The sequence below is a fragment of the Hemitrygon akajei genome, chromosome 4, assembly GCF_048418815.1.
Source record: "Hemitrygon akajei chromosome 4, sHemAka1.3, whole genome shotgun sequence".
In the NCBI taxonomy this organism is placed as follows: Eukaryota; Metazoa; Chordata; class Chondrichthyes; order Myliobatiformes; family Dasyatidae; genus Hemitrygon; species Hemitrygon akajei.
In genome coordinates, this window is record NC_133127.1 from 137,212,497 (window position 1) to 137,233,994 (window position 21,498).

Genomic DNA, 21,498 nt, shown 5'->3' on the forward strand with positions numbered 1-21,498 from the left:
CAGTGGCAAGAAATTGTCAGATGGAGCTTTCTAAATGCGGTGTTACAAAGGGAGCCCAAACCACCCAGTTAAGTGAAAAGCAGTATCCGAGGAAGCGAAAGTTGCAAATTGATGTGTTGCCGAGCTCCTTTGGAGTTTTGTTTTCTTTCGTGCTCCCAGAATGTATTTTGTCTTCAGGAGGGCATCCAAGTGATCTGATTTACTAAAACGTGGTCTGGGCAAGGAACGGTAGGCATTACTTATCTTAGGGTAGCAATGGTCTAGTGAGTTGGGACCTCTGATACTATAGGTTATATGCTGGTGATAATTGGGCAGGGTTTTCTTCAAACAAGACTGGTTGAAGCCTCTGACTTTAGTTTGAACTGCATCAGGATGGGCTGTTTCTTGTCTGCAGATGACATCATGCAGTGTTCGACTATAGTTGGCCACGGGTGGTATACAAGCTGCTGTCAGACCCACGACTCCTCCCTCTGCTGTCAGGATCACAAGGCAAATGGAATGGTCTGCATTTGATTGTTACGTGCCCCATGTTGGGGGAACATAAGTTTGACAGAACCGCTGCGTTGGAGCACCAATGAGTATTGACCATAAAACACACACCTCCTCCCTTTGCCTTACCCGAGTCTGCAGTTTGGTCCATTCTGTAAATCATAAATCCTTCTGACTGCTGCATCCAGCGTGTCCGTAGATAACCAAGTTCCGATGCAGCAAAAACATTGAGATGTTTCTCATCGGCCTCTGATACAGCAGTCTTGCCCTCAGATCCTCAATTTAATTCTCCAGTGAATGCACTTTTGCTCAAGATGCCGGCCAGAGGAGGCCTCATCCCTCTGTGGTTCAACCTCATTTCATGCTAAGACATTGCTCTGCATACAGGAATTTCCAACTGATCACAAACAATTATATTTTTTACCAACACCAGTATTGTAATGCCCTTCCCTTGGACAACATTGGTGGCGTGGAGAGGGGAGATTTGCAGCTTGGGCAACTGCCGGTCTTCCATAAAAAAACCTTGCGCCCCGGAAACTTTCCAAGGTGCAAATCCATGGTCTATTGAGACTAACGGAGGCCTACACATTGTAACGAAGTGAAGCAGAATTGGACATGGAGTTCCTTCAATCAGCACAGACACAAATTAGCACAACAGCTTCCAAAACACAGCTCTGAATGCATGTCCATGTGTGTAGCAACATTGGAAACACAGGAAAGGCATTAACCGGGGATTGAGACATTCCAAACTTAATCAGTTGTATATTAGATATTTGATGCAAATTGTAAGTTGTCTTCCTTTAGAGAGATTACATGGACTATTCTAAGTGGTGATCTATACTTGTGCATCGGATCTACACTGTAGGTATCGTGTACCCTACGCCAATCTCTCAGCACGGCTTTCCCTGGCATCCCTCAGGTCTGCCGACTGCCTTACCGATACAGTGCCTCACTCTTTACCTTATTCCTGCTGGTCCAAGGTACAAGATGCAAACTTGAGCTGGAATCATGGTTCTTCAAACAGCTTGTAGCAATTTACACACAACACCCTCAAGTGTAGCAGCAATCATAATGTGGGATGAAACAAGCACTGCCCATGGAATTTCAACTAAATATACAGATTCCAAAGTTAAATCATCAGGACACTAATTATTTCTCCATCACAATATCATTCCACTAAAACACAGGCCACCAGTCTTGCTGCATTTGTGAAATTCAATGCTGTAAACTCTGATCAGTCTTCTGCCATGTTGCAATTATCATTGGGGGAAAATTGCGCTGGGCATAGCCAAATGTCTGGACTCTCAGTATGCCAAGGCAAACCTGCCCATTTACCTTAGCCTAATGAACAGATCCTCCATACGCACTGTTATACATCAGCAAACAGTAAGGTTCGGCCTGTAATCTGTGAAAAATTGTCACCAAGCACCCTGAAGATGCTTAGCAGTAGGCAGAGTCTCCTCCTCTCCTGATGAGGGCAAAAACTTTGTTCTTGTCAGGTTTGGAGAATGGAATAACAATATCATTGTAAAAGTACTGTGACATCTGTTGTAAAACATCATCTCCATTAATTAGCAACACTGTCCCAATACATTGAAATACATTATTTCTTATGTTGTAATATTAATTTTGCTTACTGTAAAATTTAAGTTACCTTTTGCGCATTACAAAAACAACCCCTTATCTAGCACACACTAGCTGCTAGTCAAAAATCTGTTCTTTGTCCACTATATAAATGCGGGATTAGATCAGTTCTGTTTTGCTTTCTGAAGCAGAGATCATTATATAAAGGCCACTACTGCCATGTACAGTTTGGCTGTAAGTTTCTTCACTGTTACGGTTGGGATGTTGGGTCACACTGCCATTGCTGTATCCAGTCCTACTGGCTATTTCTTGGTATCAGGTGGAGAGTAGTGAATTGGCTGAAAACTGGCTTTTGTGATAAGTGGGCAATTCAGCACGAAACTAAGATGGATTATCGGGCTACATATGGCTGCGGCCACAATCGTTGAACTTGGGAGTGTTCCTGAGGCTTCCTCCTCTTGGCAGCTGTTTAGTTTTTATCATTCATAAAGTGACAGAGTCATAAAAAGCTTTACAGCTCAGAAACAGGTCCTTAGCCCAACTCATCCAAGACGACTAAAGTGCCTTTTTGAGCTAGTCCATTTGCCTGCCTTTGGCCCGTATTCAATTATGCATGAATACATACAAATGTCTTTTAAACATTTTACCTACCACTTCCCCTGACAGATCTTTATCTACCAACTCTTTGTGGAGAAACTTGCTCACCAAGTCTCATTTAAGCTTTCCCACAACACCTTAAACCTATGGCCTATCGCAGTGATTCCCAATGGGGACGTTAAGGGAAATAGAAGAGTTGTCAGGGGGGCGTTCAAGATTTTTGGGGGCAGAAGGTAATTGGCACCCTAATTTGAAGCATGGCACCCTACGAGCTGTTAGTAGAGCAGGCACTTCAAAAAAAAAGGATGAGGCACCAGAACTCAGGAAGAACCACAGCTCTGCATGTGGTGAGCACTCGTTGTCACAACACATCCGAAACTCAGCAATCTCATCCAACCTTACCAACCAAACAGACATTATTGGGGATGTATAAATTAGCAACCAGGGTGCCCAACAGTTCCCTGGACTCACAGCACAGAGCAGGTTCATGCAATTTAATAGTTGGTAAGTTAAGTACACCCTCTCAACTTTCTCTACAGATCTACGGAAAACAGGTTGGGCAATGGTACAGTGCTGGCTGGAACCAAATAGTGAAATAGAGCCAGTCAGTGAGCCTTCCGACCCTGCAGATTCCTCTTGAGGCGCTCAAAGTAACCTCGGCTTCATATTGTGGTCAAGAACCATCTTTGAGGTCAATTGCGCTAACTGGAATAGTACAGGGGTTCCCCCGCTTTATGAAAGTTTGCTTTACGCCGCTTCGCTTTTACGAAAGACTTACATTAGTACCTGTTTTCGCTAACCGAAAGAAATTCAAAGAGGATTTTCACTTTTACGAAAAAAGGCGCCTGCTTTGAACTTGTGTTTACCCCGAGAAAGACTACTATGACTGTGAAGCCTTGTGCGGGCAGGTGTGTGCGCATGCGTGTATGTGCCGATATTTTTTCTACAAATCGGTTTTTGGCTAAATCTTCCCGATTCTGTTAAGTGAAACTACACTGCACACACATTATTTCTACTTTATATAGGCTGTGTATTTAGATAGATAGATAGATAGATAGATACTTTATTCATCCCCATGGGGAAATTCAACTTTTTTTCCAATGTCCCATACACTTGTTGTAGCAAAACTAATTACATACAATACTTAACTCAGTAAAAAAATATGATATGCATCTAAATCACCATCTCAAAAAGCATTAATAGCTTTTAAAAAGTTCTTAAGTCCTGGCGGTAGAATTGTAAAGCCTAATGGCATTGGGGAGTATTGACCTCTTCATCCTGTCTGAGGAGCATTGCATCGATAGTAACCTGTCACTGAAACTGCTTCTCTGTCTCTGGATGGTGCTATGTAGAGGATGTTCAGAGTTATCCATAATTGACCGTAGCCTACTCAGCGCCCTTCGCTCAGCTACCGATGTTAAACTCTCCAGTACTTTGCCCACGACAGAGCCCGCCTTCCTTACCAGCTTATTAAGACGTGAGGCGTCCCTCTTCTTAATGCTTCCTCCCCAACACGCCACCACAAAGAAGAGGGCGCTCTCCACAACTGACCTATAGAACATCTTCAGCATCTCACTACAGACATTGAATGACGCCAACCTTCTTAGGAAGTACATTCGACTCTGTGCCTTCCTGCACAAGGCATCTGTGTTGGCAGTCCAGTCAAGCTTCTCGTCTAACTGTACTCCCAGATACTTGTAGGTCTTAACCTGCTCCACACGTTCTCCATTAATGATCACTGGCTCCATATGGGGCCTAGATCTCCTAAAGTCCACTACCATCTCCTTGGTCTTGGTGATATTGAGACGCAGGTAGTTTGAGTTGCACCATATCACAAAGTCCTGTATCAGTTTCCTATACTCCTCCTCCTGTCCATTCCTGACACACCCCACTATGGCCGTGTCATCAGCGAACTTCTGCACATGGCAGGACTCTGAGTTATATTGGAAGTCTGATGTGTACAGGGTGAACAGGACCGGAGAGAGCACGGTTCCCTGCGGCGCCCCTGTGCTGCTGACCACCGTGTCAGACCTACAGTCTCCCAACCGCACATACTGAGGTCTATCTGTCAAGTAGATTTATCATATCATTCCTGCTTTTGCTATATGTTAGTGTTATTTTAGGCTTTATGTGCTATTTGGTATGATTTGGTAGGTTATTTTTTGGGTCTGGGAACACTCAAAAAATTTTCTCATATAAATTAATGGTAATTGCTTCTTTGCTTTACACCATTTCGGCTTACAAAAGGTTTCACAGGAACGCTCTACTTTTGGATAGTGGGGGAAACCTGTATAAAGGTAGATTGCTGAACACCAGCTCTATCCTGACTGATATTCAGATTCCAGTCTGAAACCTGGTCAATGTAATTTTGACTGTTGTGATCGTCAACTTTCCCTCGCCCTTGCGTGCCGCTACCATCGTTTCGTCCATGTTAACTCACTGCCATCGCCAACATCTGATAGGCATCCACAGTTTGTGTTAATTTTTTATTTCAATTTAGTCCCGTTAATGATGGATACATACAGTGCGATCTCTAGGAGAATGAAGGCAGGGAAGCCTTGAATTCTAAAGAAACAGAAATTACAGAAAGTGCGTCAATACAATGTTACATACCTAGAGTACGGTTTTATTCCATTTCCGTCAGATCAGCGATGCCCCATGTATTGTATTTGTAATACTGTACTGTCTAACGAAGCCATGAAACCATCAAAATTGCAGAAACACTTCTGTAAGACACCTTGAAAAGGCTACTTATATTACTCAGTTCCAGAAGTTGAAAGGAGCATTTGAAAGTGGTTACACACTCAAGCCATTTGCCAAAAAAGCAAAAAATTACCTTGATAGAGGTCTCATTGCTTCTTTAAACATTTCCAAAATTACAGTAAAGTGTGGAAAATCTCATACAATTGGTGAAAGATTAATAATGCCTGCTGTATCAGACATGTTCATCACTGTTTTCAAAATGGATACCAGTATTTTAAAAGCAATTCCTCTGAGTGATATCTCTGGAACCCGTCATATTGACGAAATGAGTGAAGATACTGAGGATCAACTATTCACAGAGCTACAAAAAACAGATTTGGGATACAACTGGATGAGTTAACTGTGTGAGACAATGAGACATAGCTAATGGCATTTGTATGGTTCATCAAAAATGGAAAAGTTTATGAAGAGGTCCAATCACAGACAAGAGAAAATGTGCAGATGCTAGAAATCCAAGCAACGAAACGTCAGCTGTGCTTTTTTCCATAGATGCTGCCTGGTCTGCTGCGTTCCTCCAGCAGTTTGTGTGTGTTGCTAAGTTTACAAAGAGAATCTCTTTTGTAAAAAATTTAAAACAAATATCAACGACAAATCACTCTCCAGCTCAAAATGTATATTGAGGATAAAAGTATTTGATTAGGAACATGATTTCTTGTGCAACAGATGGAGCATCAAATATGACAGGTTTCTATGCTGGTTTAGAGGCATTCATGAGAAAAGAAATTCCAAGTCTGTTTGCAATCTATTGTGTAATTCATCATCAATATCTCGCAGCCAAAAGCCTCAGCCAGCGACTTTTTTCAAGCATGTCTCTTGTAATATCTGCTATCAACAAAATTTAAGGTCATTCATTAAATAGCAATATTTTGCCAGTTACTCCAAGATAACAATGAAGAGTTTGAACTCTTGCTTTTTCACACAGAAGTAGGTTGGCTGTCAAAAGGCTGCTCCTTAAAACATTTCTTTGATCTTTTTGACACTGTGTTAAATTTTTGCTCAATGTCGACAAGAGCTTGGGAAATAAGATTGAACTTTTATATGAAGATGTGGCATATCTAGCTGATCTGCATGACAAAATGCACATTCTAAATATGAAGCTGCAGGGTGAGAATTTCAATTTAATCCAGGCAAAAAGTGCAGTGGCCACTTTGATCACAAAATTGGAAATATATAAGCAGAACATTAGGAGAAGAATGTTTTCACAGTTTCCCTGCATGGAAAGTATGGCATTTCACAGACAGTGATTTGCGAGAGTCTGCTTGCACCTGCAGTCACTGAAGAAAGATTTTCAGAATTGATTCAAGGATTTGAACAATTTGGAAACACCGGACTGGGGAATTAACCCATTTCTTTACAAGGTGGAAGAACAGGATGAGAGCTTGCAAGAAGAAATTATCAAAGTTCAGAACAATGAAGAAGCAAAAATGCTTTTCAAAAATATCAGCTTTTGAGGCATGTCATATGAAGTTTCCTAGTCTTTGGAGATGAGCCAAACTGCTCTTCATTGTATTTCCATCCTCCTACCTTGTTGAAAGAGGCTTCAGTGCAGAGAGCCACATACTCACAAAACATAGAAATCACTTGGACATTGTTACGCATGGGGACTTAAGGCTTTTGCTGTCACAACTTGAACCAGATACTTCAACTCTTGCTAAAAACCATCAAGCCCAAGGATCACATCGATATTGAAGCTGCTGTACAGCGCACAGGTACAGTGTAAACTAGGTTTAATGATAAATAAAAACTTAATGCAGAATCATTTTTCACATGTTAGCATATGGTAGACATGGTTTTACGCTATGGGGGTGCCGGTAAGCATACTGTGTCTAAGAGGGGCATTGGCAAGTACGAAGGTGCTTTAGGGGGGCGTTGGGCTAAAAAGGTTGGGAAACACTGGCCTATAGTTTTAGAATTGTCTACACTGGGAGAGAGACTGCAACCATCCACCTTATATATACCTCTCATGATTTTAAGCCTTTAAAAGTGTATTCTCACTGCCCCCCACCTTTTGACTCCAGGGAGATAGTCCCAACCTATGCAGTTTCTCCATATTGCTCAAACATTCCAGATCCTTTAAAATCCTTATGAACCTCCTCTGCATCCTTTCTAGCTTAATCACATCCTTCCTATATTCTGGCAACCAGAACTCCAAGAGCAGTATCAGAAATGTCTCATACTCAATGCTCCACGCAATGAAGCCATGCTTACCATAAGGCTTTCATACCACTTTATCCACTTGTGTTGCCATTTGCAGAGAACAACGGACTTATAATCTGCTGTCTCTCCGTTCTACAACACTTCCTGGCATCCTGTCATTCACCTTACCCTGACTGATCTTCCCAAAATGCATCACTTCACTCTCGTCTGAGTTGAATTCCATCTGCTATTCATTTGCCCACTCTCCCTGGTGGTAACATTGCGGAACTTAGCTCTATCTAATCCATTTGTTGCAAAGTAGTTGAGCTCTGTTTATTGCAAGCTGCCTAGCTTGTACATAGTCCTGCGCTAGAAGTTAATCAGGATGACACCTTAGATATACTTGGCTCTACCTCTGACATGCTCTTCTGCATTCCTCATTGAACCAGGCTTAACTGTAACAATAGGATCAGGGATATGGTAGGTGTGAGGTTACATCTTGTGGCGTTGTGCATTTCTGCTGTTGCTGAACATGCACAATGTCACCTGAGGATGACGTTTTGAAATACCAAGCCATTTGACAAAATCTGAAATACAACCATAAAATGCGAGAAAGACTCACCAGGTCAGGCAGCGTCTGTGGAGAGAGAAATGGAGTTAACATTTCAGGCCATTGACACGGAGAGAGAAAAGTTAGCTTTAAGCTGCAGCTGCAAGAGGGATGAGGAATGAATAATAGAAAGTGAACATCTCTGATAGGATGAGGTCAAAATTGCCACCAGGATAAGCTGTAAGTACAGTCATACAATTGGTAAGTTAATGATGGCAGAGACAGTGACACACAAAGTCAATGAGATGTATGTGTATCAATGTATAATCTATGAATCTATAAATGTGTAATTTCCTAGCAGGCCAGACTGCGCTAATGAAGATAAGAAATCTGAGCCAATACTACACATAGATGATACACTAAAACTGGCCAGTTTTGATAAATACAGAAACTAAGTTATCTGAAGCCAAGGTATTCAATATTGATTTCAAACCACTGCAGAGATTACAGTGTTCTAGACAGCTGCCGTTGGTCATTTCCAAACAATGAGGTTGTAACAGGACCACACCAGACTGGGACTCCTTCGATGAAGTCATTGTTTTCCTTTCTCCTTCACTGCTACCCTGGTGGCACCAGCCTCAGCCCTCCATTTGCCTCTGCACCTCCCCACTCTTCCAAGTTGTAGAACTCAAACCCAACTGAGGAGTGGCTCCAACTACCCAACACCCCCACCCCCTGCATCTCCACCAGCATTACCCAAAAGGCAATAACTGTTCTGGTAGCCAAACCCACTTTACCACATCTCTCCTCATAGGACTCCAATTCTCCTATGGACAAAGGTTCCCCATTGCTTGGCCCTGATCCTCCAGCAAATTCTACAAAAACCACTGCACTACCTCCCCCTCCACTCAAGTCACCGGTCAGGGTTAAACCTATCCTACCCTGACATCACCAACAGCTTGGCTTTTGCTACAGATGTTTCAGTAATGCACAGCAGAAAGGTTATTAATGTTTGCAGAATTATCCAAATCTTTGTACACTATTACAGTCTTCAGTCATTGGACACAACCAAAATCACCACTGAGAGTGCAACTTTAAGTGTGCACTTGACCTATGCCAGTGACTTGCCACCCATCTCAATCATCAATTTCAGTCTCTGCCAAAATGAGCACTGCTTTGATAAGGTGCATTGACCACTTGCATAAAAGAAAATTGATATTACATAATTAATTTACCAGCTATAATTTATATGTCAAAAAACAAGGGAAGTTGAATTATGTAGTTCTGAACAGTTACTCTTGATTAGATCCCAATGCACCATCCTTGGGTGCACAATCCCATCCAAATATAATCACCCTCATACAGGCATATTTACAAGAATGAACAACAAACGTAAACACAAGAAAATCTGCAGATGTTGGAAATCAACACACAGTAACACACAGAAAATGCTGGAGGAACTCAGCAGGCCAGGCATTATGCAGTTGCCGTTTCAGGCCAAGATGCTTCATCAATTTCGATGAAGGGTCTTGGCCAAAACATCGTCTGTTTACTCTTTTCCATAAGATGCTGCCTGTCTTGCTGAATTCCTACAGCGTTTCCTATGCGTACTAAAAGCACGAGTTTTTATTTCCAAAATATAATCACTGAGAGATTGCTTTGTTGTTCTATAATGTGTAAAATGTATGAATGATTCTGCAGGATAAACTAGCAAAGGTGGAATGAATGGACGGTCAACCAAGTGTTGCACTAAAACATCAGGGCAATAGCAGTTGGGGAAGAATCATCTCTGACATTGAAACACACACTGCTTCATATATGTCTGAGATGGCCTAGAAAATTGAACGCAGTTTCCAAAGTGACACCATTAAGATGATAATTAAAGCATTTTCAAAGCTCTAGATCTACCTGGAGAAGTAAGAAATTATCTTGTTTCAAATTTGCCCTTTAAAATCTTTTAGGGTAAATGGATCACATGGCTGCCAAAAAAAAGACAAGCAACATATCTGAAGATTAAATTAGAAGGTTAACAATCATATACTATTCAGATTAGTGCAATTCTGTTCTTTTTCAGTGTGTTTATGAGAGCAGTAGATGAGGCAATTCCCTGACTTCAAAGTCCTGGAATAAGAGCACTATTGCATTCTTGCACTCTATCATCACCAATGCTCAGGTGTTTTGATATTAAATTTATGTTAGGATCATGTGGACAAGTGCTCTCTTCAATAGTAGAAGTTTCAAGACATTTGTCACACTGCACTGCGAAGGTTTTTTTTTGTCCCATTATTATTAATTATGATCAATGAATAAACATCATTTGTACAACTACAACCTGCCCAACCACCCACTTCCTATGATCCCTTCCCCCACCACCCCACATCAAACTGAGGTCTGCATCCAGGTTTGAAAACAAGGATGTACAAATTTTTAAGCAACTGCACTACAGTGTGCAAGGTCGCAGGACTAACCTACTGCAATGGCAATGCACTCCTCAGTGCAGACTGTGGGAGAAAACCAAAGGTCAAAATAGGAATGGACAAAGAGAACTTAGCAATGGAAAGGGGCTTGGTATCAATAGAAATGGAAAGGATAGGGTCAAGATCTTAAATTCATTTTTGGAGTAAGATGTTGACTGATGGGCTTTTACATTGGGATGGAAGATGTGGCACAAAATAACTACCAGTAAGTAAAGTGAGCTTGTGACTTCATCTCCATGGGGGACTGGAAAATTTACCACAATTGATGATTGGAGGATGGGAGGGTGGTTGGGGGTATAAATGTCAGAACATTGAAAGAGAAGGGGGCATCTCTGAAAATCTAAGGAATTGTTCAGGGGAAATTCCAGTCTTCTTTCTCCTAACTTTGAAAGCATTTAGCCAATTCCCTTCTGACTCATTGGTGACTTTCAATGGCACATCTCATCCAATCGATTTCAGACCATACTAAAAAGAATTTTCTGCATCTTTTTGCCAACTATTTGACATATGGCATGTGCCATCTAGTCACTGATCCTGTGGTCAGTGAAAACAGTTTCTGCTTAACTATTCTCAAGTCTGAACATCTCCATGAAATTCTTTAATCTAATGAGAACAATCAGTCTGGAATTGTTGATGACAGTTTACAGTTAATGAAACTGAATACACTTTTGGCTGTGCTAATATCCCGTTGGTGATATGATTCAACTCTGGGAAGCAAGCGTAACTACAACAAACCTAAACTCCAAGTCACTGTTGATCTCTCTGGATTTGAAAAAGGACCAGCCAGAGGTCTGAGTAACAACTCAACCTACACATTTTGATAGCCTGCGATTTTAACCATTTAACCCCTTAATGCAATACAAAATGCTCAGCAATACCAAAAAGAGATTCAGATTATCAAGTTAACCGTTCGATAATCACTTGGAAATAAAATAAATGCGGAAAACAGCTTGGTCATTCCTAGCGGTCCTGCGCTAAACCGACGCTCCGGGCACGCCCTCGCCTAGGGAGGGATCGGCTGAAAGCCTTGTGCGGGGTGGATCACTGATCTCCAGCCTCTCAGTGGGCGCCGAACAGGCTTCAATGGGTAGGGGGTGCAGAGGTGGGGGGGGGGGGGGAAAGAAAATGAACCAATTACTGTTATTAGTCAGGTTTGGCATAACGACAAGCCCTTGTCAGAGGGATAAGGACCGGGAGATGCAGCGACATCCCCACCTGTATTCAAATGAACATGAGTCTGACCGTCCGTCTCATGGCGCCGCACCCAATGCAGAAAGAGATTCACGACAGCGTTCAGCGGCCTGATAAACCGGACAACGTGGTGTCTAACTACGGTTCGCCTAAGCTCTTACGGTCAATTGTTCAGGGGGAAAGGCTGAAGGTCAGCTTGACCATAAAAGATGTATGAACAATTATGGAACAACACCTCAGGGCATCTTCTCACCCTTCCTTTGCTTCACCACCGGATACATTACTACTGGATTTCGTCAGTGGAAAGCCAACATCTTAGCTATTACTTCAAAATTTTAAAACTATTTAAATCCGAGTAACTGACATGAATGCACAAATAAAACCAAAAGAAAACTGCAGAGACCTAAAATCTGAAAAAGGAACATAAATGCCAGAACTGCTCAGCAGGTCCGGCAGCACCTGTGGAAAGAGAAGACAGAGTTAATGTTTCAGGTAGAACCACCTAATGAAAGCAACACGGCAGTCTGGCTGCGTGCTGCTCTGTTTGCTTGAAGTCTGAAGTTTATTATGATTTCCTTGAAATCCATGCTTCTGATTTCAGTTAACTGGGTGCTTGACGGGACTAAGTTCACCAAGATATGTCAGCTTAATTAAGAGTTTAAACCATTGCTGCTCCCGTAACGTTATTTCATGGCATTCCCACGCAGAACTACAACACCCGCTTCCCGCTGGAAGTTATCAATAAAAAGAACCGAGTACAACAAAACTAGTCCGAAATTCATTACCTGTTTTTAAAAGGCTTTCCCCACGTAGATTTTGCTTTTCTCAGCGATGTATCTATCTTATACTCTAGCAGGCGAACTATCTGTCATTCTGTCCGGTCCTGCCGATATAAAAACGCACTGGCAGGATGCTCAACACTTCGCAGGCATAGGTGATTCCGGTTGGCTATTTTCCTACCTATATGAATTAAAATGCTTCCTGCCAGATGGTTTATTATTTTCATAGAGCTGTGAGAACTGCCTCGGACAGCTGCTGACGCCTCTCCTCACCAAACCTTCAGCGCAAGTTCCTGGGAAAGTTTTTTCCCCTGAACTTTCTCTGGGTTTTCTCTGGGCTGTGTTCATCATCACGTGGGTCCAGGCGACGCCCAATATTTCCATCAGGCCAACTCGACACCCTTCCCCCGCCTCCCCCCCACTCACCAACCGCCAGCAGCATCCAAGCGTAATCTACAGAGGAGCCACTTGATAAGATCGTCCCCCTTGTAATTACAATGGCAATGCAGCGTAGGCGGGCTTTCCAGACACATTTATTAATATTTTCCAGCTCTTTGACTACCACGATTTGGCTGAAGAATAATGTAATGCGTTTTAATAATTGTTAAAACCCTGGGCGCTTTAGAATTGTCGGCAGTCATGCTCCATGCACTGGACCCCCCCCAGGTAACCAGATATTATTTCGTATCCAAATTGTGCACAGCAACAAGTGGAGAGGCAAAGCGATGCGTGGTGAACCGCGGCAGCAGTCTGCGATATGTCAAAAATAGCCAGCGTTCACACAAATCGCACAATGCCTGCTCAAGGCTGCAAGGAGTGATAGACTCGTCCAGCTCCAGTACAGGAACAATCCTGCCCACCATTGGGGACATCTTCAAGATGTGGTGGCCCAGGAAGGTGACATCCATCATTCAGGGCCGTCCTCATTATCTCCACCATCCTGCTCGTTCCGTTCTCATTACTACCACTGGGAAGAGGTGCAGGAACGTGAAGACCACACTCAGCTTTTTAAGAACAGCTTCTCCTCCCCTTTAGAATTCTGAATATTCTATGAACCCAGGAACATTACTTAGTTATTCCTCTTTCACACTATTTATTTATTTATTTAGCTTAACATTGCCTTTGTTCAATTCTGGCACAATCTATAGGGAATTTGTACGTTCTCCCTGTGACTGTGTGGGTTTCCTCCGGGTGCTCCTGCTTCTTCTCACAGTCCGAAGAAGTACTGGTTAGTAGGTTAATTGGTCATTGTAAATTGTCCTGTGATTAGACTAGTGTTAAATAGGTGAGTTGCTGGGCAGTGCAGTTCGTTCTGTGCTGTATCTGTAAATAAACATCAAGTGTTATTGAACCTGTTTGCAGTTGTAAGTTATTGATTAGGTGAGTGGTGATCCTGGGGGAACTGAGATGAATATGGAGAGAATAGAATTAGCCGAAATCAGCAAGGACCCAATGGACCAAAAGGGCTTGTTTCATGCTTCCAGCTCTGAAATAAAGTCAATGATTGGTCACTTCATTCATGGGTCAATGAGCTTCACTGGAGTACAAATATTCATCAAAGCAGTGCAGGACACCAATGTATTGGCTTTGAATAAGAGGAATAAGGTATACTTATGAAGTTGCTAGAGCTTTGGTTCTGGCCTTCCCTGGCTATAACTCAGAAGCAAACAACATCTCAGCATGCAATGCCTGAGGAAGAAATGATCACTGATGTATGCTTCTGTAGAAATCAAATCCAAAGATGCAATCAGTTCACAGCACAGGAGCATCTGTGTAGTTTTAACCATTTGTCCCTAATTATATTCTTGTAAGATTGTAACAAATAGAATTTGATTATTTGGCATCATTCAGTGTGCTGCACTGCATTGTATATAGGAGGCAATGTGTTTTTTTTAGATTCTCTCTAGAGATAGGGAATGATATAGTACCAATTTCCCTCACCAGCATCATGCTGAAAAAACCCAGTCAGATCAGAATTTACAGATTTGCATAGAAAACTTAAGTCTGAGAGGCTGAATGTCAGCTTTTCTCAAAGGTCATCTCCAATATTTAAAAGTATCGGAAGCATTCAAAAACAACTAACTTATGCTTATACCATTAAAAAGTTAAAGTTCTATGGAAATTTTAAAAATGTAACACTTAAGTACAGAAATTAAAACATAGAAATTAATTTTAAAAATGATAAAGCAGATCTCTTACAGTTGTTCATTGTTGGAATTAATTAGATTAGTAAACTTGTGTCAGGTTGAACCTGGTAGTGGTTCAGTGGGCAGCCTCCCCAGTGTGGCAAGAGAAAATGTAGGAAGTTGGCATCCTGTAGTTGGAAGTTATGAAGTGTCCAATAGTCAAATACAGTTGGTGAAACCTTGATGAGAACTCCTCATGGATTTCTGTATTCATGGCCACTTATGTGAAGAGAAATCCTATCAGATCCACATGGAACTGCTAACATTTCTCATTAATGTTTTGGCCAGTGTCTGGTGTGCATTAGACATTATGTGGTCCACACTTTACAACATAGAATTATAGCTTCAGATTTAAAGTAAGTAAGACTCACTATGAACCGCAGTGGAGTAGAAAATAATAAGAAAGGAATGTGCAGTTAGAAATAATATTGCTTGGTTTTGGTTGTAAAAGCATTATCTCATTGAAGATGCACTTTGGACAGAGTAAAGCATAAGTTTGATCAAAGTAAAATAATTTCTTGATCATTTCCAGGTTGTTTTATAAGCCTGACATTTACCATCTGTTACACATCCCACAACTGATAATCTCAGCCAATTAAATCAGCAACATCAACTCCCTGATGGTCCCAGTTGCTCAACCCGCCAACACTCTGAACTATTTGTTCACATGCCTTTGCTGTGGCCCAATCCTGTGTTCATTGATTTGAACCATATATAATTCCACATATCTATTCTTTACCACCACAATCTCAACATTACAACCACTATCGACACTTTCTTCCCAAGCCCCCTCCCCAACATCTTCCAGCCACCTCTTGAAAAAGGTTTTGCCCCGACAACCCACCACGTTTTCCATGCTCTGCAGTGAATTAAGGGAAAAGTACACTGCTAGTTTGTAGTTGACCAAAGCACCACAATTTCTATGTTGTAGTTTGCTATCATAAATTTATTTAACCTGGTCAGGTCTGTGAAAGTAATCGCACATCTGGGTAGTGCACGATTTTAGAGGCAGTAAAATTTTCCTTGTTTTGATGGTCTGTTATGCAAAAGAAATATCATTGTTGATAGGAGTGCCAAGTTGCCTCTGAGCACCAGTGATATTGATAATGCAATCCCACTATGGAATAGACATGAGGTTTGTCAAAAAGTTTTGAATTGTCTTTTCCATGAGATACTGCTCTGTAGCACAGACGACTGAACACTTATCAGACCATGACGCAAAGCAGCTAATGGAGGCAAACTATCACTGAAGTCAACTTATCTGCCCATTAAATCAACAATTGTTCTCACAGGCAATATTCTTACTTAGTTTGTTCTCAAAGTTTATTTTATAACATTCCATGAAGTACATTGGAATTTTCTATTACATTTAAAGGACACTGTATACTTTATACTGCCGTTGTAAAAGACGTGTCAGCATGGCTTCATTTTTCAGCGGGGGTTAGTTTAACTTTCACTATTTATACAACCTCATGAGGTTTATATTCGTTTGAATATTGGCATTTTGTGTTCAATGACTCTATTAATAAAACTCAGAATCTTAAATGCTTTATGACCTGTACTCTCTGGCGTGTAAAATTCATCACCTAAAGTCAAGCTTTTCTAATGTTAAGGATGTGCTTATCTGAGATAATTGTGTTTGCAGCAGGCCTGTGAACCGGAAATCCTCCAACCCTAGTTTGGGTCCAAACTGGGAGCGTATTTTCAGCAGTCCAAAACCAAGGATTACTATATGCATTCACACCAATATTCAAAGATTACTATGAAATCATACCAGTATTTTAATATACAGATCTTAACTAATCTTACATGTTTGTTTTCAGTAGGTGGGGATAGTATTGGTAGAGACAGCAAGCAATATAGTCTCCCGAATAGCCTCCAGTTTTAACTTGCTTACATTTTAGCTACGGGCCTCAATGGTTGGTGGGGTGGAGACTCATCTGAAGAGGGTGTGAATGGTTGTGAAACAAGACTACAGCTGAGCTGCAAGTCCATCAGGGTGGAGGGTAATATTGTTGGGGTAAGGGCACAAAGTGGTTGGGGACATCATGCAGAAACACTGGGAAACTGTTAATGGATAGTGAGAACAGAACATATACTTGGGGTGTCTGGAGAGTCCAAATGGTAGTCACGTTGAACAAAGGTGCTGGTTTGTTGTTCTGATCTCCAAATCATTGGTGAGAAGGTCATATCCAGTTGCTGGTGGTAAACCAATAGACAGATCAGTTTGATTCACCAGGTTTCACCTGTCATCTTCCAGCCCCCAATTCACTGCGCCCTTTCACATTTTCACATTTTAAAATGACTGGTTACATTCTACACTTTCAGTCCTGATGCAGAGTCACGATCCAAAACATTAACTATCTCTTTGTGTCCATTGACACTGTTAGATTTGCTGAATTCCCCCTGTAGTTTATTTTGCTCCAGATCATGTTGGAGATTGTTATTGCTTTGAAACTAACTAAATTTGCAAGAACCATTCAAACGTTCAAGGTTTGTTTATTACTAAAGTACACAACACTGAAATTCTTCAATTCTCCAGGTAGCCACAAAACCAAGAAAGGCAGCTTGATCATCAACCCCCAAATCCCACCTCCCCGCAAAAAAGACTAACAAAAACAGAACAGTCACATCAACCCCCAAATTGCCCCTCCCGCACAAAAACCAAGCAAAATGGGTCAGGAACATTGACCACCAAGTTTCTCCTCCAGCATAAAAAGTGAACAAAAATGAAACAGGCATATGAATCCTCAGATCCCTCCTCCTGCACAATAACCAAGCAAAACAGATCAAGCATATTGACCCCCAAATCCCTCCTCCTGCACAAAAAAACAAACAAAATGACAGAACAGGCGCATCAAACCCCAAATCCTCCTTGCTGCCCAAACAAATGAACAAAATGGGTCAGGCACATCAACTACCCCCCAAACCCCCGCCCCACAAATATAATGAGAAGACCAGGCAAAAAAACACAGAATATAAAAATTATAAGACTGAAAAATACGAGTCTATAGTCCAAAGTCCAAATCCAAAACACATAAAAAACCCAGACAATATTCTCCGGGCCATGTAAAAATAATGTTGGATTATGTGGAAGTTGTATTCCAATAACTTGTTCTGGTAAAACTCTTAAATTTGTCCAAAAAGGTTGAATTTTAAAACAAGACCAAGTAGAGTGTTAAAAAGTACCAATTTCTTGATTACATCGAAAACACTGATCAGATAAATTTGAGTTTAATCTATTTATTTTTTGTGGTGTAATATATATTTGATGTAAAAAGTTATATTGTACTAATCTTAGTCGAACATTTATTATATTTGTCATACTGTCAAAATATAATCTTGACCAACTTGTTTAATCAATTTTTAATATTCAAATCAGTTTCCCATTTTTGTCTTGACTTATGAATTCCTTGTTTAATTGCCTGTTTTTGAATCAAATTATACATACCAGAAACAATTTTTTAAATTTTTCCTTTATGAATTAAAGTTTCTATTTCATTAGGTTTCGACAATAACATTGTTTGACCCAGTTTATCTCTTAAATAAGCCCTTAATTGGAAATAACAGAAAAGAGTGTTATTTGATGTTTTATATTTATTCTTTAATTGGTCAAATGACAATAATATACCTCCTTCAAAACAATCTCCTATATATCTAATCCCTTTGTGAAACCAGTTATATAAAAGTTGATTATCCATTGTAAAAGGGATAAGTTTATTTTGAATTAAAGGTCTCTTTGCTAATAAAGATTTCTTTATCTCATCATCAACATTTATCTTATTCCATAAATCAATCAAATGTTTTAGTATAGGAGATTCTTTCTTTTCCCGTATCCATTCAGATTCCCATTTATATATAAAATCTTCTGGTATATTTTCTCCCATTTTATCTAATTCTATTCTAATCCATGCCGGTTTATCTTCATCAAAAAAAGATTCAATAAATCTAAGTTGATTTGCTTTGTAATAATTCTTAAAATTTGGTAATTGTAACCCTCCTAGGTCAAATTTCCATGTCAATTTTTCCAACGATATTCTTGACATCTTACCTTTCCAAAGGAATTTCCTCACACATTTATTTAACTCTTGAAAAAACTTCTGCAGCAATTGTATTGGTAGTTTTTGGAATAGATATTGTAATCTAGGGAATATATTCATTTTTACAGCATTGACTCTACCTATTAATGTTATTGGTAACATCATCCATTTATCATGATCCTCTTGAATTTTTTTCAATAATGGCAAATAATTTAATTTATATAAATTCTTTATATCATTTTCAACTCTTATACCTAAATACTTTATACCATTTATCGGCCATCTAAATTGAGTTATTAATCGACATTGACTATAATCTCCTTTAGTAAGGGGTAGAATTTCACTTTTATCCCAAGTTATTTTATACCCTGATATTTTCCCATATTCTTCCAATCTAGAAGATAATTTACGCAACGAATGCAATGGGTTAGTTAGATAAATCAGAACATCATCAGCAAATAAGTTAATCTTATATTCCTCCTGATTAACTCTGAAACCCATAATATCTGAGTCAGTTCTAATTAATTCAGCTGATGGTTCTATCGCCAACACAAATAAAGCAGTTGATAATGGACAACCTTGTCTAGTTGACCTTGTTAACTGAAATGATGTTGAAATTTGGCCATTTGTCACCACTTTAGCTTTGGGGTTAGTATTTAAGGTTTTAATCCATTTTATAAAAGATACTCCTAATCCATAAATGATCTCCAAACATCAGTACCCGCCTTGATGTTTCAATCACCCTCGTCGCTTTAATTGGCAAACAATGGAAGGTATAATCAGCAAAACTGGGTCAAACATGGGCCCGCGACCCATCCTGCAGCCTGCTCACCATGAGGTTTCTCTGCCTCCCAGAATGTCGGAGACTGCAGAGCACTGAAGCACCCAAATGATCTCCAAACAACAAAACAGGGGCTCTGACAGTTCCAGCATCACATTCAACATAAAAAACAAACGTAAAAGACATAAAAGAAATGGGAAAAAATGGTTTCATGATCTATCCAGATGTCAACCAAAGGAGAGTTGTACACAGACGCCATCATGGTCAATTTGCTTACAAACAGTGGAAGAATGGCATTTACCTCATGATTAATTTCCTGGCTCCATCCTCTTGTAGGCCTGGCAATCCATTATATTGGTTTATTTTGTCACACGTACCATTATACAATGAAAAATTTGTTTGTGTGCCACCCAGCAGACCATGTTATACAGAAGAAAACAAAATGCAGTATCTGGTGTAGCAGAAGTGTGAGGTGCAGGTCAAGAAGAAAAGTGCATGGGCTACGGTGAAATACTGTAGATTGGGAGATCAAGGTATCATCTTTTAGCTCTTGAGAATATTCAAAAGTCTGATAACAGTGGAATAGAAGCTGTCTTTGAGAAGTTCATTACAATATTTAAATAACGTTTTCATCTTCTGAGAGTGGATAGATTGTTCATTCCCCATTCCTTACTTTTAAATCCAAGAGGAAACTGTACTTTGCTGCCTGTGACTTTTGTCGTTGGTTCTGTTTCATTACTGCATTGGTTAATAGATTTTGCATTGTGTATTCTGTAGTGTTTCAACATGGCAATGAGAACAATCACAAACTCCATCTGTGATCACTGAGGCGTTCAATTAGTATGTGTCCATGAGTCAAGCACAAAGGGAGAAACAAATTCTACAAATTATTAACAAAATATTTCTTAATTTTGAAAGGGATCTTTGTGGCAAGCTATGGTGACTCACCAGAGATTTAAAAAAAATGCAATATCTGTCATTTATATTTGAGAGAAGTACAGCTGTCAACATATACTTGGCTTCATTTTAAATAATTACGGTAGTGCAATTCCATTATTTCAATAATGTTACTGCATGTGGGACTGACGGCATCAAAGGAGTCATCTGTTTTGGGGTTCAGTCTGTGAAAATGCAGTATGTGCAGTGCCAGATTTCAGACATAATGTACAGAACTCCCAATGTCATCTCCGGAAGAAAAAGCATTTGGCACTCAGCATTGTCATCAAAATCTCAAGTTTAATTTTGAAAATGCAACAAGGAATTGAGCTGTAAGCATGTCTGAAAAACTCAACTTTTCTATGTTACACCCTTCTTTCCTTGCACATGTCTGCTTTATTTTTACAATTCCCCTTTTGCACAATGTAGGTGCAACTTAGCTTTTCCTGTCATGAATTAGAAGTAAAGGCCTTCCTGAATGAAGTGATTATTTCCAAAATATGAACAATGTTACATATGGGACAGGTTCCTTTCGAGCTAGGAAATGCATAGCATGCCAAGAATTTCCTTGCAATCAGAATTTGCTTCCTTTCTTTTGGCTGACCATTTTGTTTAATGTTATAGGGTTGGATTTCTGAGATCTTTTTCTTACTGATTAAGGAACATATTGACCACTGCTTCAATTTGAAAAAGCAGATCTCTATCTGTTTTAAAAGAATTCATGAATTCAATATCTTGGAGGTGGTATCAATTTTTTTAAGCAGTAGGTAAATTTTAATAACTTTATATATACCTATTGGCTCACTATACACTAGCTCTCCACCACAACATCCTATTTCTATCAGTCCATGTTTTTTCTACCTAGGCAAGAGCAAGTTCCTTATTCCCGTATTGTCCTTCAACTTGTATTCACTCACACGGCCATCAACTCCCCATTTTTTCACTTTCCTACACCAAGGGTTAATTTACAGCAGTTGATCCATCTGCAT

The 21,498-nt window shown here is 40.1% G+C and overlaps 1 protein-coding gene across 1 annotated transcript in view; it reads right to left on the bottom strand.

Annotated features, from left to right (window-relative positions):
• LOC140726682 (serine protease 23-like) overlaps positions 1-12,921 on the bottom strand; it is a 36,630-nt gene extending 23,709 nt beyond the window's left edge. Inside the window, exon 1 of the mRNA XM_073043367.1 lies at positions 12,573-12,921. The gene's annotated coding sequence lies outside the window, so the exon portion shown is untranslated. The remainder of the gene's footprint in view (positions 1-12,572) is intronic.
• Positions 12,922-21,498: the final 8,577 nt, after the last annotated feature.